Raw genomic sequence first — 23,036 nt, forward strand, 5'->3', positions numbered from 1 at the left:
CATCCTTGATTTATTCTATAACCCAGTAGTTTTTGAGTGAGATGTCATTCAGTTTCCACGTACTTGATTTTTTTTCCTTGCTGTTTCTGTTATTGATGTCTACTTTTAAAGCTTCATGGTCAGAAGAAAAACCCTGGTGGCATAGTGGCTAAGCGTTGGACTGCTAAGCAAAAGGTCAGCAGTTAGAATCTACCAGACACTCCTCGGAAACCCTATAGGGCAGTTCAACTCTGCTTTATAGGGTGGCTATGAGTCAGAATTGACTAGACGGCAACAAGTTTGGTTTTTTTTTTATGCTCAGAAAAGTTGCTTTGTAATATTTTGATGTTTTGGATTCTGTTAATTCTTGCTTTGTGGCCTAAAGCGGTCTATTCTGGAGAATGTTCCATGCATGTTGGAAAAGAACACATATTCGGCTGCTGTTGGATGGAGTGTTCTATGTATGTCTATGAGGTCAAGTTGATTGTGGCATTTAGATCTTCTGTGTCTTTATTGAGTTTCTATCTAGGTGTTCTGTCCTTCCCCTATAGTGGGTGTTCTGTCCTTCACCTAAACTGGTGTGTTGAAATCTCCTATCCTATTGTGGAGCTGTCTATTTCTCTTTTCAGTGCTGTTAGAGTTTGTTTTATGTATTTTGGAGCCCTGTTGTTGGGTGCAAATATATATTATGGCTATGTCCTCCTGGTGTATTGACTCTTTAATCATTGTATAGTGTCCTTCCTTATCATTTGTGGCAGATTTTGCTTTAAAGTCTATTTTGTCAAATATTAAAATTGCCACTTCTGCTCTTTTTTGGTTGTTTTTTGCTTGATAAATTTTTTTCCATGTTTTCAGTTTTAGTTTGTTTGTGTCTTTGAGCCTAAGGTATGTCTCTTATAGACAACACGTAACCCATAACCCACTGCTGTCAAGTCGATTCCAGCTCATAGTGACCCTATAGGACAAAGTAGAACTGCCCTGTAGAGTTTCTGAGGAGCACCTGATGAATTCAAACTGCTGACCTCTTGGTTAGCAGCCATAGCACTTAACCACTACGCCACCAGAGTTTCCAGACAACACATAGACAGATCTTTTTTTTTAATCCATTTTGCCACTGTCTGTCTCTTTATTGCTGCATTTAGTTCATTTACATTCAGTGTAATTATCGATAGAGATGAGTTTACTGCTGTCATTTTGATTTTTTTGTGTGTGTGGTGTTCACAATTTCTTTGTTCCACTTAATTTCCTGTGCCGAGTCATTTTTCTTTATGTATTTGCTTTTCCTCTTTTTCATTATTGTTGATTTTATGTTTGCTGGGTCTTTATGTTTTTCTTCTTTTTTATCTTGATGAGTAGATTTGTTAGATTCCTTTGTGGTTACCTTAAAATTTACCTTTATTTTCCGAAGTTTAAGCTGATCTTTTACTTCTTTTTTTTTTTAAGGGGGTGGGAGGGACCTGAGGAAAAACCTCGAGGCCATAAACATTTGTGTGGCAGGGGGGCTGCTGGCAAGACACTGGGGACCTTTTCCAGCAGAGGGAGGACATCCCTGAACCCCCTGTCTGCTTCATGGCACTCTGGGCCTCGACTGCTCATCTGTACCCTCCCCCCGCCCAGGCTTTGGAAGCAGAAGAGCCTTCGGATCTCTGGACTAATCAAGCCGGCCAGGCAGGCCAATGGAGGCATCCCTGGGCATGGTCCTAAGACACACTCAGAGGTAGGGAGGTAGGAGGGGGATAGATGGGACAATGGCACCAACCCACAGTGATGGTCCACTCTGCCAAGAGCTTTACAGTGGTCTCATGCACTCTTTTTCTTTCTTTTATTGTGCCTTAAGTGAAAGTTTACATATCGATCGGTCTCTCATACAAAACCTTACGTACACCTTGCTATATACTCCTAGTTGTTCCCCCTCTAATGAGACATACATTCCTTCTTTCCACCCTGTTTTTCGTGTCCACTCAGCCAGCTTCTGTCCCCCTCAGCCTTCACATCTCCCCTACAGACAAGAGCTACCCAGATAGTCTCATATGTCTACTTGATCCAGGAAGCCTGCTCCTCACCAGTGTCATTTTCTGTCTTGTAGTCCAGTCCCATCCCTGTCTGAAGAGTTGGCTTGAGAATGGTTCCTTTCTTAGGCTAACAGGAGGTCTAGGGACCATGACCTCCGGGGTCCCTCTGATCTCAATCAGACCAGTAAGTCTGGTCTTTTTATGAGAATTTGGGGTCTGAATCCCACTGCTCTCCTGCTCCTTCAGGGATTCTCTATTGTGCTCCCTGTCATGGCAGTCATCAGTTGTAGCTGGACACCATATAGTTCTTCTGGTCTCAGGCTGGTGTAGTCTTTGATTTATGTGGTTCATTATGATTCTTAGGCTCATACTTACCTTGTGTCTTTGGAGATCTTCATTCTCCTTTGCTCCAGGTGGGTTGAGACCAATTGTTGCATCTTAGATGGTTGCTTGCTAGCATTTAAGACCCCAGACGCCACTCTCCAAAACAGGATGCAGAATGTTTTCTTAATAATTTTTATTATGGCAATTGACCTAGATGTCCCCTGAAACCATGGTCCCCAAACCCCTGCCCCTGCTACTCTGGCCTTCAAAGAGTTCAGCTTATTCAGGAGACTTCCTTGCTTTTGGAATGGTCCAGTTGTGCTGACCTCTCCTGTATTGTGTGTTGTCCATCCCTTCATCTGAATTAGTTCCTGCCTACTACCTAATAAGTGAATCCCCCTCTTCCTCCCTCTCTCCCTCCCCCCTCTAAACCATCAAAGAATATTTTCTTCTGTTTAAACTATTTCTTGAGTTCTTATAATAGTGGTCTTATACAATATTTGTCCTTTTGCAACTGACTAATTTCACTCACCATAATGCCTTCCAGGTTCCTCCATGTTATGAAATGTTTCACACATTCATCGTTGTTCTTTATCAATGTGTAGTATTGCATTGTGTGAATATACCATAATTTATTTATCCATTCATCCGTTGATGGGCACCTTGGTTGCTTCCATCTTTTTGCTATCGTAAACAGTGCTGCAATGAACATGGGTGTGCATATATCTTTTAGTGTAAAGGCTCTTACTTCTCTAGGATATATTCCAAGGAGTGGGATTGCTGAATCGTATGGTAGTTCTATTTCTAGCCTTTTAAGGAAGCGCCAAATCAATTTCCAAAGTGGTTTACCATTTTACATTTCCACCAGCAGTGTATAAGTGTTCCAGTCTCTCCTCAACCTCTCCAACATTTATTATTCTGTGTTTTTTTGGATTAATGCCAGCCCTGTTGGAATGAGATGGAATCTCATTGTAGTTTTTATTTGCATTTCTCTAACGGTTAATGAACATGAACATTTCCTCATGTATCTGTTAGCTACCTGAGTGTCTTCTTTAGTGAAGTGGCCTGTTCATATCCTTTGCCCATCTTTTAATTGGGTTATGTGTCTTTTTGTTGTTCAGTTTTTGCAGTATCAAGTAGATTTTAGAGATCAGCCGCTCACTGGAGATGTCATAGCTAAAACCTTTTTCCCAATCTGTAGGTAATCTTTTTACTCTTTTGGTGAAGTCTTTGGGTGAGCATAGCTGTTTGACTTTTAGGAGCTCCCAGTTATCTTATTTCTCTTTTGCTGTTGTTACGGTTCTAGTAATGTTTTGTATACTGTTTATGCCATATATTAGAGGTCTTGCCTTGTCCCTATTTTTTCTTCCATGAACTTTATCATTCTAGATTTTATGTTTAGGTCTTTGATCCATTTTGAATTGGTTTTTGTGCATGGTGTGAGGTATGGGTCTCGTTTCATTTTTTAGCAGATGGGTATCCAGTTATGCCAGCACCATTTGTTAAAGCGACTGTCTTTTCCCCATTTAACAGGCTTTGAGCCTTCGTCAAATATCAGTTGCTCCTATGCGGATAGGTTTATGTCTGGATTCTGAATTCTGTTCCATATTCTATGCATCTGTTGTTGTACCAGTACCAGGCTTTTTTGACTACTGTGGCAGTATAGTATGTTCTAAACTCAGGTAGTGTAAGGCCTCCCACTTTGTTCTTTTTCAGTTTTTTACTTTTCTACAGCCTCTTTCCCTTCCAGATGAAGTTGGTGATTTGTTTCTCCATCTCATTAAAAAATGTCACTGGTATTTGAATCAGGATTACACTCTATCTATAGATTGCTTTGGGCAGAATAGACATTTTTACAATGTTGAGTCTTCCTATCCACGAGCATGGTATGTTTTTCCACATATGAAGGTCTCTTGGTTTCTTGCAGTAGCGTCTTGCGGTTTTCTTTGTATAGGTCTTTTACATTTCTGGTTAGATTCATTCCTAAGCACTTTATCTTCTTAGGGGCTATTGTAAATGGTATTGATTTGGTGATTTCCTCTTCGTCGCTCTCTTTGTTGATGTAGAGGAATCCAACTGATTTATGTATGTTTACCTTGTATCCTGAAACTCTGCTGAACCCTTCTATTACTTCCTGTAGTTTTCTTAAGGATTCTTTAGGTTTTTCTGTGTGTAAGATCATGTCATCTGCAAACAGAGGTACTTTTACTTCTTCTTTGCCAATTTGGATGTCCTTTATTTCTTTATCTAGCCTTATAGCTCTGGCTAGGACTTCCAGCACAATGTTGAATAAAAGTGGTAATAAAGGGCATCCTTGTCTTGTTCCTGTTCTCAATGGGAATGGTTTCAATCTCTCTCCATTCAGGATGATGTTGGCTATTGACTTTGTATAAATGCCCCTTATAATGTGTAGGAATTTTCCTTCTATTCCTATTTTGCTGAGAGTTTTTATAATGCATGGGTGTTGGACTTTGTCAAATGCATTTTTTGCATCAACTGATAAGATCATGTCGTTCTTGTCTTTTCTTTTATTTACGTAATGGATTACATTAATTGATTTTCTAATGTTGAACCATCCCTGCATACCTGGTATGAATTCCACTTGGTTGCCGTGAGTTATTTTTTTGATATGTTGTTGAATTCTATTGGCTAGAATTTTGTTGAGGATTTTTGCATCTAAGTTCATGAGGGATATAGATCTGTAATTTTCTTTTTTTGTGGGGTCTTTACCTGGCTTTGGTATCAGGGTTATGCTGGCTTCCTAGAATGAGTTTGGGAGTATTCCATCCTTTTCTATGCTCTGAAATACCTTTAGTAGTAGTGGTGTTAACTCCTCTCTGAAAGTTTGGTAGAATTCTCCAGTGAAGCCATCAGGGCCAGGGCTTTTCTTCATTAGGAGTTTTTTATTTTACTTTTTCAATCTCTTCTTTTGTTACAGGTTTATTTAGTTGTTCTGTCTCTGTGTTAGTTTAGGTAGGTATTGTGTTTCTAGAAATTTGTCCATTTCCTCTAGGTTTTCAAATTTGTCAGAGTACAACTTTTCATAGTACTCTGTTATGATTCTTTCAATTTCATTTGGGTCTCTTGAGATATTGCCCATCTCATTTCATATTCAGGTTATTTGCTTCGTCTCCTGCTTTTCTTTTGTCAGTCTGGCCAATGGTTTATCAATTTTGTTAATCGTTTCAAAGAACCAGCTTTTGGTCTTGTTAACTCTTTCCATTTTTTTCTTCTGTTTTCAGTTTTATTTAATTCTGCTCTAATTTTTATTATTTGCTTTCTTCTGGTGTGTGAAGGTTTCTTTCTTTGCTCTCTTTCTATTTGTTCAAGTTGTAGGGATAACTCTTTGATTTTGGCCCTTTCTTCTTTTTGCATGTGTGCATTTATAGATATAAATTGACCTCTGAGTACTGCTTTCACTGTGTCCCCAAGGTTCTTAAAGGAAGTGTTTTCATTCTCATTGGATTCTATGAATTTCTTTATGCCATCCTTGATGCCTTCTGTAACCCAGTTGTTTTTGAGCAGGGTATTGTTCAGTTTCCAAGTGTTTGGTTTCTTTTCCCTGCTTTTTCTGGTATTGATTTCTACATTTATGGCCTTATGGTCAGAGAAGATGCTTTGTAATATTTCGATGTTTTGGATCCTGTTAAGGCTTGCTTTATAGCCTAATATGCGGTCTATTCTAGAGAATGTTCCATGTGCATTAGAAAAGAAAGCATACCTGGATACTGTTGGGTAGAGTGTTCTGTATATGTCTATGAGGTCGAGTTGGTTAATTGTGGCATTTAGCTCTCCCGTGTCTTTATTGAGCTTCTTTCTGGATGTTCTCTCCTTCATTGAAAGTGGTGTGTTGAATTCTCCTACTATTATTGTGGAGCTGTCTATCTCACTTTTCAATGCTGTTAGAATTTGTTTTATGTATCTTGCAGCCCTGTAGTTGGGTGCATAAGTACTTAATATTGTAATATCCTCCAGGCATATTGTCCCTTTAATCATTATATAGTGTCTTTCCTTATCCTTTGTGGTAGATTTAAGTTTGAAGTCTGTTTTGTCAGAAATTAGTATACCCACTCTTGCTGTTTTTTTGATTGTTGTTTGCTTGATATATTTTTTTCCATCCTTTGAATCTTAGTTTGTTTGTGTCTTTAAGTCTAAGGTGCATCTCTTGTAAGCAGCATATAGCCAGATCCTGTTTTTTTCAATCCTTTCTGCAACTCTCTGTCTCTTTATTGGTGCATTTAGTCCATTTAGATTCAGTGTGATTATAGATAGCATGATTATAGTTTAATGCTCTCATTTTGATGCCTTTTTTTGGGTGTTCTTGACAGTTTCGTTTTTCCACTTACTTTTTTGTGCTGAGAAGTTTTTCTTTGTAAATTGTGTGTTCCTCTTTTTCCTTGTAGTTGAATTTGTTTTTGCTGAGTCTTTATGTTTACCTTGTTTTTTATTTTGAAATTTAGGATTGTTAGTCTTCTTTGTGGTTACCTTAATATTTATCCTTATTTTTCTAAGTTAAACCTAAGTTGTATCTCCCTATGTCGCCTTGATTTCCTCTCCATATGGAAAATCTATGTGTACTTTACTTAGTCCCTCTTTACTGATTATTGTCATCTGTTACATAACGACATCACTGATTCCCTGTTTTTTCTTAATCTTGATTTATTTTTATGATTTCCCTATCTGCGTTGATATCTGGTTGTTGTGTTCCATGTTCTAGTGTTGGGTTGATATCTGATATTATTGATTTTCTATCCTGGGAATTCCCTTTAGTGTTTCTTGTAGTTTTGATTTGGTTTTTGCAAATTCCCTAAGCTTCTGTTCATCTGTAAATGTCTTAATTTCTCCTTCATATCTGAGAGACAGTTTTGCCGGATATATGATTCTTGGCTGGCAATTTTTCTCCTTCAATGTTTTATATGTGTCATCCCATTGCCTTCTTGCCTGCATAGTTTCTGCCAAGTAGTCTGAACTTATTCTAATTGATTTTCCTTTGTAGATGACTTTTCACTTAGCCCTGGCTGATCTTAAAATTTTCTCTTTATCTTTGGTTTTGGCAAGTTTGATGGTAATATGTCTTGGTGACTTTCTTTTGGGATCTACCTTGTATGGGGTTCGATGAGCATCTTGGATAGATATCCTTTCACCTTTCATGATATCAGGGAAATTTTCTGCCAACAAATCTTTACAATTCTCTCTGTATTTTCTGTTATCCCTTCCTGTTCTGGTATTCCAGTCACTTGCAAGTTATTGTTCTTGATAGAGTCCCACATGATTCTTCTTAGGGTTTCTTCATTTTTTAAAATTCTTTTATCTGATTTTTTCAAATATATTGGTGCCAAGTAATTTATCTTCAGTTTCACAAACTGCATTCCAGTTCCTCAATTTTGCTCCTCTGACTTTCTATTGAGTTGTCTAATTCTGTAATTTTATTGTTAATCTTCAGAATTTCTGAATGCTATCTCTCTATGGATTCTTGCAGTTTATTAAATTTTTCATTATATTCTTGAATAATCTTTTTAATTTCTTCAACTGCTTTTATCTGTGTGTTCCTTGGCTTTTTTTGTTTGTTGCCTGATCTTGTTCCTGATGTCTTGAAGAGTTCTGTATATTAATGTTTTGTATTCAACATCTGGTATTTCCAGGAATACATCTTCATCTAGGAGAGTCCTTGATTCTCTGTTTTAGGGGTTTGTTGAAGCAATCATGGTCTGTTTCTTTATGTGATTTGATATCAACTGTTATCTCCGAATCATTTATAAGTTATTGTATTAATTTATTTTATGTTTGCTCACTGTGTCCTATTTTTTGCTTTGCTTTGTTTTGATATAGCTAAATAGGCTACTAGAGTGATCTAACTTGGTTATTGGAGCCTTTGAAACACTAATGTCCTGTTACCAGATGGCTAGAGCTGTTACCAAATATATGAGCCTAGGAGTCCATTCACTATTCTTGTATTGATTCAGCTCAGGTGTCCTGATAGTCGGTCACCTAGTGTGTGGTGTAGGCTCTCACCTACTATCTTAGAGGAGCAGTGGTGATGGGTGTATGCACTGGTTTCTGGTAGCAGCAGGAGGTCATACTCTGAGGAAGGCAGGGGGCTGACAGCTTTCCCCCAAGTGTCAGTGAGGAAGGAGCGTCTGTGTTCATTATAGCACTCTGGTGGGTAGGCTCTGCATTTGTACCTTAGGCACCCAACACTTATATCCATAGGAACTGGTAGGCACCACTATCCTTTCGTGGGTGGCTAGGTGACGTGGATGGAGTCTCCAGTCCTCACCCCCTGCTGTGGGTAGGTGAAGGCCCTGTTTAACAGGCAGAGCAGTATCAGACCTCCAAAACCTGCCTCTCCACTGCACAGCTGAAACAGTTAGTCAGACCTCAAACAGATTTACCCTTGCGATATAACAGCTGCCTGGATCTATGTAAGGGTGAGAGACAAAGTCTGTGGATTACTTATGCCTGGTCTGGAGCCACTTCTGCTCTGAGCTTCCAGATTAGAGGAGACTGCAGAATATTTTTCCTGTTTGTTAATTTGTTCCTTCTCCCAGCTCAGGAGAATGGCTCATGGAGAGCAGCAGGTTCTATCTCAGGCCCAGGGAAATCAACTGTTAATGAAGCTGGCTGGGGCAGAGGGGGGAGGGATCAGATAGTTAGGAGAGAGTTATTTCAAAAGAAGGAGCTATCAGATCCATGAGCAGCAAATTAGACAAAATCACTTGTGTCAAGAGTGCTGTTTTATCTCAGATTCCAGAGGTGTGTGTAGCCCATGTGCGCTGGCTGGGTCCCCACTGAGGTCACCCCAGGGGTTAGGGCTGTGTCCCACACTTGCCTTCTTTCGCTGAAGCAACTGTTTCCTAAACTCTACTGCCAGTCCCACAGCTGTCACACTAGGGTGTCAGGGTGCCGGCACTTCAGTTGCCTTCTTTAGCTGGAGCAGCCCTTCCTAAACGCCACAGCCAGCCCCATCGTAGACACACCACAGGGTCAGGGGTGTGCCACTCTGCTTGCCTTCTTTCGCTGAAGCTGCCGTGTCTCAGGGAACAACCATCAGCCCCACCGCAGTCATGCCAAAGAATGGCGCCAAGGAATCAGATCTGAGGTGTTGTGAGGGCTCAGCAACTCGTCGCTGCTTCTGCACTGTCTCTCCCTCCCCCATCGCTCAGACCAATTCTTTAATTTTGCCTTTGATGCTCAGGGTTTCTAGCTTGTCATATATATAACTGATTCACTTGCTTTTTCAGGGTCTTTGTTTAAGAGGGATGGGTGGAAGCTTCTGGCTAGTTTGCCATCTTGGCCCCACCCCCTTTTATTTCTTAATATTGCCTTAACTTCCTCTCTATACGGAAGTTCTACAACTACACTGTTTATTCCCTCTTTTTTGTTTTAATGTTATCATCATTTACGTATTGATGTTTCTGGTTCCCTATTTTCAGTCTTTTAGCTTTGACTTGTTTTTGCCACTTCCCCATCTGGGTTGATATCTGGTTGTTCTGTCCTCTGTTCTAGTCTTGGGTTGTTGTCTGATATTGTTGATTCTCTAACTGTAGACCTTTCTTTAATATTTCTTGTAATTTTGGTTTGTTTTTTACAAATTCCCTTAACATCTGTTTATTTGGAAATGTCCTAATTTCACCATCATATTCGAGAGACAGTTTTGCTGGATGTATAATTCTTAACTGGCAACTTTTTTCCTTCAAGGCTTTATATATGTCATTCCATTGCCTTTTTGCCTGCATGGTTTCTGCTAAGTAGTCAGAGCTTAGACCTGTTGAGCCTCCCTTGTAGGTGACTTTTCATTTACCCCTAGCCACTCTTAAGATTCTATCTTTGTCTTTGGTTTTGACAAGTTTGATTACAACATGTGTTGGTGAGTTGTTTTTGGGATCTATTCCGTGTATGTTCGTTGAGCTTCTTGGGTAGATATCGTCTCATCTTTCACAATATCAGAGAAGTTTTCTGCCAAAAAATCTTCAACAATTCTCTCTGTATTTTCCGTTATCCCCCCGTCCCGGTACTCCAATCACTCATAAGTTTTTCCTCTTGATAGTGTTCTACATAATTCTTAGGGCTTCTTCATTTTTTTAAACTCTTTTTTTTTTCTCAAATAAATTCATCAAGGAATTTATCTTCAATCTCACTAATACTGACCTCCATTGCCTCAGTTCTGCTCCTATGACCTTCTATTGAGTTGTCTAATTTTGAAATTTTATTGTTACTCTTTTGGATTTCTAGTTACTGTCTTTCTGTTTTTTCTAGAAGCCTGTTAAATTTTTCATTCTGTTCTTGTATTGTTTTCCTGAATTCCTCTATTGCTTTGTCTGTGTGTCTATGGCTTGGTTTGAGTTTTGCGTGATCTTTTGAAAAGCTCTGTGTATTAATCTTTTGAATTCTATCTCTGATAATTCCCAGACATTATCTTCCTCTAGAAGGTTTCCTGGTTCTTTATTTTGGTCACTTGCTGGAGCCATCTTGACCTGCTTCTTTATGTGATTTGAAATTGACTGTTGTCTCAGAGCCATCAATATGTTATTATATTTATTTATTGTATGTCATGTCCTCGCTTTCTGTTTTTTTTTTTTTATATGCCCAAATAAGCTGGGCGTGTGAGTACTTTGGTTATTGGTGTCTTTGAAGCTCTCACATCCTGTCTCTAGGTGGTTAGAGCAGCTACTAGATATGTGAGTCCAGAAGCCTGTTTACTTTTCTATTGTGGATGCAGCACAGGTGTCCAGGTCATCAGGCACCGAGTGTGTGGTACAGATTCTCACCTTAGTCCTAGATGAGCAGGGCTGTATATGGGTGTTTGGAGCAGGCACAGGTATCTGGCTTTAGTAGGGGGCTATGTATGGAGAAAGGCAGGGGAATGACCACTGCCCCTGGGTGCCTGGGTAGAGGGCTTGTCCCTGTTCCCTAGAATGTGTCAGGGGGTGGGTTTTGCAGCCAGTGCTTGGGCACCTGATGCTGTTGACCGGAGGGACTGAAAGGCACTACTTATTCTCAGACCCCATGTGTGGGTGCCTAGATGGAGTGGGTGACACTACCAGACCTCAGGCCACTGATGTGGTTGGGAGAGGTCCCTGCTCAATGGGCAGGGCAGTGTCAAATGTCACAAATTTGCAACTCTCCCTTGGCTGCTACAGTTGAAAATAGGCTTCAGGTGTATGCCCTGTAGTTTTATGCTAATAAGGGCATGTGGCATCAATGCAGGTTAGGCGCTTGTGCTGAACTTTTGCAGGTCCAGCACACTTTCACCTGGCTTCAAAGGCTTGTACAGACTCCCTGCCACGTGGCCTCTCCTGATGTGGTCAGACACTTCCTGAACACTACTGCTAGCCTCATCCCGTGTTCACCAGCCAACCCAGCCAGCAGGTTGCCAGCAACCTCACAACTGGAACTTCTTCATGACTTTTGAATTGTCTGTCCTTGGCCCTGCCGCTCAGTCCAACTCATCAACTTTGTCTTTGATGATCAGGGCTCCTAGATTGTCTGTCATATATAACAGATTCCCTTGTTTTTTCAGGTCTTTGCTGTAAGAGGGATGACAGGAAGTGTCCGATTATTCTGTCCTCTTGGCCCCACCACCTAGAAAGAGTTCTTATATACAACCATCCACTGGGACAAAAACCAACTTCCTCTTCCCTCGCCTCCCGTTTTCTTTGTCTGCTAAGTAGTCAGAGCTTAGACCTGTTGAGTGTCCTTTGTAGGTGACTTTTCATTTATCCCTAGCCACTCTCAAGATTCCATCTTTGTCTTTGGTTTTGATGAGTTTGATTATAACATGTCGTGGTGACTTTCTTTTGGGATCTACCCTGTGTGGGTTCATTGAGCTTCTTCCTTTTAGCACCTAAGATCTTAGAAATGCCTCATGGGCAGGTCAGCAATTGCAAGACAAAAGATGAAGTGTTTCACTCATTCATTTAACAAAAATTTGTTGAGCACTCACCACTTATTTTCCTATCATTTAACAGGTGCTTATTAGATGACTATGTACCCTTAAGGAATATTCAATCTAACAGAGGAAATAAAATACATGAAATAATATGAGGCATTAAATAATTAAAGATCATAATTATTTTATGCATTCTGAAAAGAAAAGTTTAGCTACAGTTGGAATAGCCAAGAAAGGCTTTATTTTCTCATTCAACACTCATTTATTGAAAAGCGTACACATGATGGGCATTGGGAGTGCCTCAAAGAGGGTAGGAATGAAATAACAATATAGTGTGGTAAATATTATAATATTGTTAAACACAGGGTGCTGAGAGAGCAATAACAGGTATAAGTTTGAAAGATGGTTAGGTAGAGTGAAAAAAAGGAAAGTGAAATAAAAATGTTGTTGTTGTTAGGTGCCGTTCAGTTGGTGCTGACTCACAGTGACTGAGTTCTTTAGTAGAACAGAACTAAACACTGCCAGGTCTTGCTCCATCCTCATAATCGGTGTTATGCTTAAGCCACTGTTGCAGCCACTGTGTCAATCCATCTCCTTGAGAGTCTTCCTCTTTTTTGCTGACCTTCTACTTTACCAGGGGTGATGTCCTTCTCCAGGGACTGGTCCCTCCTGATAACATGTTCAAATTACATGAGATGAAGTTTTACCATCCTTGTTTCTAAGGAGGATTCTGGTTGTTCTCGTCCCAAGACATATTTTTTCTTCTTCTGGCCAAAACCAATACCCATTGCCACTGAGTCGATTCCGACTCATAGTGACCCTATAGGACAGAGTAGAACTGCCCCATAGAGTTTCCAAGGAGCACATGGCAGATTTGAACTGCCAACCACGTGGTTAGCAGACGTAGCACTGAACCACTACACCACCAGGGTTTCCCTTCTTCAGGCAGGCCGTGGCATATTCAATATTCTTCACCAACACCATAATTCAAAGGCGTCAATTCTCCTTTGGCCTTCCTTATTCATTGTCCAGCTTTCACATGCATATGAGGTGGGTCAGGCGCACCTTAGTCTTCAAAGTGACACCTTTGCTTTTGAATACTTTAGAAAGGTCTTTTGCAGCAAATTTGCCCAATGCAAGTCATTTGATTTCCTGACTGCTGCTCCCATGGGTGTTGATTATGGATCCAAGTAAAATGAAATCCTTGACAACTTCAGTCTTTTCTCTGTTTATCATGATGTTGGTCCAGTTGTGAAGATTTTTGTTTTCTTTATGTGGCGGTCCAATCCATATTGAAGGCTGTAGCCTTTAAGTGCTTCAAGCCCTCTTCATTTTATGCAAACAAGGTCGTGTCATCTGGGTATCAGGTTATTAATGTGTTTTCTTCCAATCCTGATGCCACATTCTTCTTCATATACTCCAGCTTCTCGGATTATTTGCTCAGCATACAGATTGAATAAGTATGGTGAAAAGGATACAACCCTGACACACACCTTTCCTGAGTTCAAACCATGCAGTATCCTCTTGTTCTGTTTGAATGAGTGCCCCTTGGTCTAAGTACAGGTTCCTCATGAGCACAACTAAATGTTCAGGAATTCCCATTTTTTACAATGTTATCTATAATTTGTCATGATCCACACAGTCAAATGCCTTTGCATAGTCAATAAAATTCAGGAAACCATTTTTCTGGTATTCTCTGCTTTCAGCCAAGATCTATCTGACGTCAGCAATGATAGCCTTTGTTCCATGTCCTGTTCTAAATCCAGCTTGAATTTCTGGCAGTTCCCTGTTGATGTACTGCTGCAACCACTTTTGGATGATCTTTAGAAAAATTTTACTTGTGTGTGATATTAATGATATTGTTTGGCAATTTCCACATTCTGTTGGATCACCTTTCTTTGAAATGGGCATAAATATGGATCTCTTCCAGTCGGTTCGCCAGAAAGCTGTCTTCCAAATTTCTTGGCATAGATGAGTGAGCACTTCCAGTGTTGTATCCGTTTGTTGAAACATTTAAATTGGTATTCTGTCAATTCCTGGAGCCTTGTTTTTTGCCATTCCCTTCAGTGCAGCTTGAATTTCTTCCTTCCATACCATCTGTTCTTGATCATGTGCTACCTCCTGAAATGGCTGAACATCAACCACTTCTTGTTAGTACAGTGACTCTGTGTATTCCTTCCATCTTCTTTTGACATTTCCTGCTGTCCTGGTGTGGATGGCTTTAACAAAGAAGATTTTATTTTCTCACAGTCTAGATGGCTAGGAGACCAAATTTTGGGCATCACCTCCAGGGGAAGACTTTCTCTCTCTGTTGGCTCTGGAGGATGGTCCTTCTCATCAATCTTCCGCTGGACTAGGAGTTTCTCAGCATAGCTACCTCAGGTCCAAAGTTTTCCAGCTACTGATCTTTCTTCTTTGTTTCCAACTTTTGCATTCCAATCACCAGTGATTATCAATGCATCTTGATTGTATGTTTGATCAGTTTCAGACTGCAGAAGTTGGTAAAAATCTTCAATTTCCTCACCCTTGGGATTAGTAGTTGGTGTGTAAATTTGAATAACAGTTGTATGAACTGGATATGGATATTATCCTATCACTGACAGAATTGTACTTCAGGATAGATCTTGAAATGTTCCTTTTGATGACAAATGCAATGCCATTCCTCTTAAATTTGTCATTCCTGGCATAGTTGACCATAAGATTGTCTGATTCAAAATGGCCAATACCAGTCCCTTTCAGCTCACTAATGCCTGGAACATCGATCTTTAAGTGCTCCATTTAATTTTTGATGACTTTCAATTTTCCTAGATTCATCCTTCATACATTACATGCTCTGATTATTAATGCATGTTTGCAGCTGTTTCTTCTCATTTCGAGTTGTACCTCCCCAGCAGATGAAGGTCCCGAAAGCTTGACTCCATTCACGTCATTAAGGTTGACTCTACTTTGACGAGGCAGCTCTTCACCAGTCTTGTTTTGAGTGCCTTCCAACCCGAGGGACTCATCATCTGACACTACACCAGACAATGTTCACTGTTATTCATAAGATTTTCACTGGCCAATTTTTTCAGAAGTAGACTGTCAGGTCTCTCTTCCTATTCTGTCTAAGCCTGGAAGCTCCACTGAAACCTATCCACCATAGGTGACCCTGTTGGTATTTGAAATATCAGTGGCATAACTTCCAGCATCACAGCAACAACACAAGTCACCACAGTAAGAACAACTGAACAGATGCTATTAAACAATATAGTCAACAAGTATTGGGCTCTAACTGTGCTAAACTGCTTTGCATGTTTTATCTCTTCATGTACATAACAACTTTATTATTATTCCCATTTTTCAAATAGCCAACTGTCTTAGTTATCTAGTGCTCCTATAAAAGAAGTACCACAGGTGGATGGTTTTGGCAAACAGAAATTTATTCTCCCACAGTTTAGGAGGCTAGAAGTCTGAAATCGGGGTGCCAGCTCTAAGGGAAGGCCTTCTCTCTGTGTTGGTTCTGGGGGAAAGTCCTTGTCATCAATCTTCCCCTTGTCTAGGAGCTCCTCAGTGCAGGGACTCTGGGTCCAAAGGACACACTCCGCCCCTGGTGCTTCTTTCTTGGTGGCATGAGGTCCTTCTCTCTGCTCGATTCTCTCTTATATATCTCAAAAGAGATTGACTCAAGGTACAACCTAATCCTGTAGATTAAGTCCTGCCTCATTAACATAACTGCTTCTAATCACCCAAAAGAAAAGAAACCCTTTGCCATTGAGTTGATTCTGATTCATAGCCACCCTAGAGGTTAAGATTTACAACACATAGGATAATCACATGGGCTCACAAAATGGTGGACAACCACACAATACTGGGATTCATGGCCTAGCCAAACTGATACACATTTCGGGGGGACACAATTCAATCTATAACACCAACTAAGGATCAGAAAGTTAATTTGACCAAAGTTGTTATGGTGGTAAACCAGGATTCAAACCAAGTCTGTTAACGCCAGATCCAAAGCTGTTAACCAGTAGTTATATTACCTGTTAGTCTAGTCCAGGGGAACACGTAAGGAAAACAGGGAAAGGAATAAACAATAGATGCTATAGAGGAGGTTTTTATTGATCAGTATTGGGAAATATGACTGTATAGGGAGAAGAGGGCTAGATTGGGATGGGCATGGAGGATGGGAGTGTGGGGGCAGAGCCTGGTGGAGACATTTGTATTTGAATCAAAAGGCTACAGTGAACTTTATAGATTTGTTTGAGAAGAGAAATAACACGATGGAATCACTATTTGAAGATTAGTCTGACAGTAGTATGCAAGATGGACTGAAGGGAGGAGGGATAAGCCACAAAGGCAAACAGGAATGTTACTACAGTGTAAGGTAAAGAGAGTCCAGACGAGGTTAGTGGCAGTGTGAATGGAGAAAACTATGGGTGCAAGGGACATTTTGAAAGAGAGAAACTATAATAGAACTTGATCAAGCAGTTATTTTTGATTGATAAACAATGATAAAAAAAAATTCTGTATTGATAAAGAAGTGAGCAAGTCAAAGCTTACTCCAAATTCCTAAGCCTGAAATATGAAGCATGGCAAAGTTGAAAAAGATAGGGGCCTTGGGAGAAGAAGCTTGTTTTCAGAAAAAGATGATGACTTTGTTTTGGATATAGTATTCTTATTTTGGATAGTGTTTATCTGAGTTACAGTGAGACACCCAATTAGAACTATTAAAAATGGAATTGGAAGGAAAAGCCTGAAGTTCAAGTAAGAGAGAATAAATGAATATATTTGGAAATCATTAGCATAAATGTTTTGAAGTTGTGAGAATAGATGAACTTACCATGAAACAAAGCACCTAGAGTATAGCAAGTGATGGACTGAACTTTGGGACAGCCCACAGACAAGCAGAAGAAAGAAAAATAGAAGCCAGAAAAAGTAATAAAGAAGGTCATGCAAATAATTTAACAGTTAATGGTAGTGTCCAAAATAATGTCCATTCCAACTCTTTTTCAGGCCTTTAGGATGACTCAGCTCATCCCAATTAATGTAAAATTCAGAGTTTCGTGAAAACCAGTATTTAAAAGACCTCTTTGATTCAATCCAATATTTAGTGATGATTTCCCATTGCTGAGCCTTTCTTCTACTCCCCCTGAGTGATCTGATCTATATCCAGGCCTTAAGAAACTGTCAGCTTCTGTTTTTTGTTTCTTGAAACACTCTCTCTGGGAGCCTTGAGCTGCCATGTAAGAAGTTTGACTACCTTAAGACCATCATGCTGTGAGGGTCACATATAGGCACTCTGATTGACAGTCCAGCCGAGGCCAGCCTTCCAGCTATCTATGCCAAGATGTGAGACATGTAAGTAAAACTATATTGAACCCTCCAAAACAGCCCATCTGCCAGCTGAATACCTCCAAGTAACCTCAGTCAATGCCACATGGAGAAGAATCACCCAGCTTATCTCTACCAGAATTACTGACCCACAAAATTTTTAGGTATAATAAAATGGTTATTGTTTTAAGCCACTATGTTTGAGGGTAATCTGTTCTGCAGCAATAGATAATTGGAAGACCATGTAAAAATGTGCATCTCATTTCTTTCTTGAGTCTCAGCTTCTTCATCTATAACACAAAGGACTATGGTTAGATTATCTCTAAATTCCTTCTTGCTCTAAATTATCAATCGAGGATATAATCTAAATGTTTAATAATTTTGAATTTGTTAAATAAATTATTACATTCTTAAGAAAATAAGTGATATATGGATGTGTGAAAGGGCCTGATGTATCCTAGGAATGAGAAGAAATTTAGTGGAACATGGTGTGAAGAATAGAAACAGAAATAAAAAGGTAGTTGAGTTTTGTTATGAAAGACCACATATGACAAGTGGTATTGGTCAAGACTTTTTCAATTACAAGAATCAGGATTTTAACCTGAACAAGCCTTATAAAGGAAAGAATTCTTGCTTTGGTATTGCTGGGAACCAGAGACTAGAAAGATGTCAGTATCTCCTCACCCCCTTTCTTTTGTTTCTCTTTCTCTCGGAATAGTGTCTTTATTTTCTCCTATTGTAGATGCTCTTCAGTACGTAGTGGGAAACACAGTTTTCAGCAAGGTTACAGTTAAGGAAAGGAATTTTCCCCTCTATCTCCTGCTGTCCCATTTCTCTCATACCCCACTCCCATCCCAAGAGTTCTAGACAAAAAAAAAAAAAAAAAAATCCCAGGGAAGTATTCTGATGTGGTAGGCTTGACTTACATGGCCAATCCAGAACCAAATGCTCTACCCAAGATTAAATATTATGTTCAACAAAATTGGATCAATGCCCATTTCTGTAGTCAGGGAAGTGGAATCTTTTATTAGCTGCCACATGACAAGCACGTAATTGGAGTTGGAGAGGCATTTTCCCAAAGAAGAGGGCTGCCAAAACACTGAGTCTACTAATATGCAATGAAGTTTGAACCTTCTTATAACGATGATGATAACATTTACTGAATGTTTACCATGTGTCAGACTGTGTTTTACATATATTATTTTATTCAGTCTTCCTAAAAACCTTACAAGAAAGGCACTACTAATTCTTATTCTACAGATAAAGCAACTGAGGCGCAGAAAAGATAAGCATGTTGTCCAGGATCACACAACTAATAAATGCAGTTTTGAATCCAGTTTTGTTCAAGTCTAAAACACACTGAAACCACATGAGAGAATCAGTAGAGGCTGTAAAATCTTCCCTTTAGAAATATCTCTCTGGTAATGGCATAGAAACTGGATTCGAGAGGGGAGATACTGTAAATAAAGAGGCCCCTGCAATTGTCCAGGTGAGTAACGGTGAAAATGTAAACAGAGCAAAGGACAGATTCCAAAGATAGTTCAAAGGGGATATCAACAAAATATGGCAGTAGTTTGAATGAGTGAACTGAGTTAATAATTATCTTTGAGGTTTGTGGCTTGATTGAGATGAGAGATGATGACAATCTTTGTTTCTTGCTTCCCTCTTTCCTCTTTCTTCTCTGCTTCGTTTCATAAAGGACTGGAGGCAGCTAGTATTGAAGTTAACCAAGATGGAAAATAAACGACGTGGAATAATTTGAGGAAAAAAAGTAATGAAATAAGTTTTGGAACAAGTTGAGTTTAAGGTGACTGTGGAATATTAAAAGGACTGTGTCCAGTAGGCAGCTGGCACTACATCTGGAGCTCAAGAAAAGAACAGGAGTTAGATGGAAAAGCATGACACCTAATCAAGACTGTGTACTCCAACCCAGTTTGACTAGTGCTCTTCTCTGTCTCTCTCAAGCCAAGGACAAGCACTTGGCACATATAGTATTTGTAACTAAAGCAGAATATAATTACATAATCTTGGGTTTCCAAATTGTATTTCATAAAACTTTTACATTAATCTGGAGAATTTGAAGGATTACTGATAAAGGAAAACAGTAACTAATAAATTGGGTCCATTTAAGGATCTTGTTTCACTGTTATTAGTAATAAATGCAGTTAATGGTTATCTCTGAGTAGTGGGATTTTTTTTCCTTCTTTTTGTTCCTCTGTATTTCCCAATTTTTCTACAGTTATAATACTAAAAAATTTATGTGAAACTCATACAGTACACTTATATAGGTTTCTGCTTATGTGGCCCATGAGGAAATTTGGATGTTGTTAGCTAAGGGTATTTGAAAGCTCCCAGGCTGTCATAACATGGTCTCTTTCAAGGAGCTCTCCAGGGTACTGGACTGCTTCTCTTGAAACTCTGATCGGTGAGTCAGACTGTTGTGTCTGTCTTCTGATCCATTGTCCTTGGCCTGCCCTGAATCCTGTCCTGTCTAAACAGTGTCTTAACTGGCAACTTGGTTCCCTGGATTAGTTTCCAATAGGACTTAACTACTAAATTTGTGTTGACGTCTATAAAAACCAAAAAACCAAACCTGTTGCCATCGAGTCAATTTCAACTCATAGCGACCCTATAGGACAGAGTAGAACCACCCCATAGGGTTTCCAAGGAGTGCCTGGTGAATTTGAACTGCTGATCTTTTGGTTAAATGATTTTCCTTCCACCCAAGCTCTTCTGTTCCATTTATATTGCCATCAACCGGCTGCTGTTGAGTTGATTACGACTCATAGCAACCCTATAGGACAGAGTAGAAATACCCTCATAGGATTTCTAAGGCTGTAATCATTTTGGAAACAGACTGCCGCATCTTTCTCCTGTGTAGCCACTTATGGGTTTGAATTGTTGATCTTTCAGTTGGCAGTTAAGCATTTAACCACTGCACCACCAGGGCTCCTTATATTGCCATCCCCAAACCAAACCAAACCCATCACCATCAAGTCATAGCAACCTTATAAGGCAGAATAGAACTGCCCCATAGGGTTTCCAAGGCTGTAATCTTTATGGAAGCAGACAGCCACATCTTTCTCCAGTGGAGCAGCTCCTGGGTTTGAACTGCTGATCCTTCAGTTAGCAGCCAAGTGCTTAACCACTGCACCACCAGGGTTCCTATATTGCCATTAACCTTCATTAATCGATTTAACAAATATTATTGAGTGTCTATTTTATGTCATTCATTGCACTAGGATCTGTAATTACAATAGGATCCCAATAGATATTACTTGGATCTCTTGGAGCTTATGATCTAGTGTGTGTATGGGGGGTGGGGGTGGGGATAGGAGCTGGATACTAATCAAATAGTGACATGAATAAGTGCATGATTACACACCATGCTAACTGCTGTGAAGGAAAGCCTCATAGGGATGCAAGAACTTATAACGGGAGGAATCTAACCTAGTCTGGAGGGTCAGGAAAGTCTTCCCTGAGGAAGAAATATTTGAACTATGATCTGAAGATGAATCGGAGTTAATTAGATATGGGAAGCTGAAGTGTGGGAGCATTACTGGCAAAGGGGAAAGTAAGTGCAAGTCCCTATAGTGAGATGCAGCATGGCACATGACAACTGATGAAAAGCTTGTGTGGCTGGAATACAGAGAACAACAGAGTGTGCACAAGCTAAGACTAAAGAGGTTGGTAGCAGTCACACCACAGAGGACCCTGTGCACCATAAAAAAAGGTTCAGATCCTTAACCAAAAATCAGTAGGAAAACACTGAAGGATCTTAAACAGGATGTCGACATGATTGTGTTTTAAAAGACCTCTGGCTGAAGTAGAGACTGTGGTAGTCCATTGCATTGATGACCCCCAATGAACCAGGTCTCTTGGTATTTAAGTTGTGTAGTCCTTTTGCTTGAATCTGGGCTGCTTTGTGACATTTAGCCTGTAGAATGTGGCAGGAGTGACAAATCTGGGACTTCTGAGCCTAGATATTAAAAAGCTCTGGTAGCTCCCACCTTTGCAATCTAGAGGAAGCCATTGGCCATGTAAGAAGTCCAAGGCTTCTTGGTGAGACCACCATGCAGTGATAAATCCAACATTGCCATTTAGAGAAGCCACCTGGAAGAGACTGAGGATCCTTGCCAAAAAGCCTCAGCTGAGCTCCCAGTTGACAGTCAGCACCGACTTGCCAAACATGTTAGTTAGACTATCTTGGAAGTAAATCGAGCCACCCTAGCTAATATCATGTGAAGCAAATGAGCTGTTCCCAACAAGTCCTGACCAAACAGCAGGATTACGGGCAAATGGGTGATTGATGATGTTTTAAGCCACTAAATTTTGAAGTGATTTGTTACATAGCAATAAATAACTAAAACAGTCACTTAGCCTAAGGCTCAGTTTCATTCATACCTCAGATATGTTATAAGGATAAGTTAAATAATACTTACCACTAAAAATACTAAAATATTGCTATTATTATTCTGGTAGGCACCAAAGAAGTGCTTAATGATTGACAATTTTATTGAACGATGTTAATTAATTGAACCAGAGCAATTGTTACCTTCCCCAATTGCCCTATATGTAACAGGGCCTCTTGGTCACTCTATTTCCTTATTTGCTTCGTAACACTTGTCACCACTTGAAAAAAAATTTTTTTTTTTTAATTATTTGTCTTCTTCACTAGAATGTAAGTTCCAGGAGAGTTAAGACTTTGTTTTGTTTATCACGCTATCCCTCGTGCGTAGAACAATGCACAGACACAAGATGATCAATAAATATTTGTTGAGTGAATAAATGAGTGAACGTCATTACTCATGAATTTCCATTTTCACTGAGAAAATCATGGAAATTTTCCTGTATTTTACTTAAGACTTAAACTCTTTAAGGTGTCACTTCTCAACACAATATATATTATAAGTTGATTAGTCAGTAAAACAGCTTTGGTCTACTTAAGAAAATCTTAGAGTACAAACAATACACGGGTATACAGAGTACAATGAAGGAGACCTAGTGGCTTTCAACCCTTTCCAAAGGCTATCTTTATTAGACTTTATTAGCTTAACCTGACATATGATCTAATCTCTTTTTAAAAAGTTTCTCCATTCCTTTTCCTCATTTTACCTGCAAGATTTACATATCCAAATATTAAATACCTGGGTATGTAGATCTAGGATAAGGCTAGGGATAGGCTTGTCAGCCACCTGCCTGTGCCAATACTGGGAAATCATACTGTCAACCCTTGAGCCTAAAGGACCTGTCTTTGACCTACACAAATGGTGTTAGGTACTAGAGGGTGTTATGATGTTTGCAGGACCACCACAAGTCTCTGCAGACTGTATTCAGGATACTGAAATGACTGAGACAACCTGCCAAGAGCTGAAGTGCTTGGGTTCTGGCCTTTCTTGCCAATACACAAAGTCAGGGGGTCTGATAGAGAACCCGCCTCTCTACTTCAAGACTTCAGGGGCCCTCCCTGGGTTGATCTGGGTTTGGGTCAGTGTTACAGTGTACAGTGTTACCAGCTT

Source organism: Elephas maximus, chromosome 3 (assembly GCF_024166365.1).
Source record: "Elephas maximus indicus isolate mEleMax1 chromosome 3, mEleMax1 primary haplotype, whole genome shotgun sequence".
Taxonomy (NCBI): Eukaryota; Metazoa; Chordata; class Mammalia; order Proboscidea; family Elephantidae; genus Elephas; species Elephas maximus.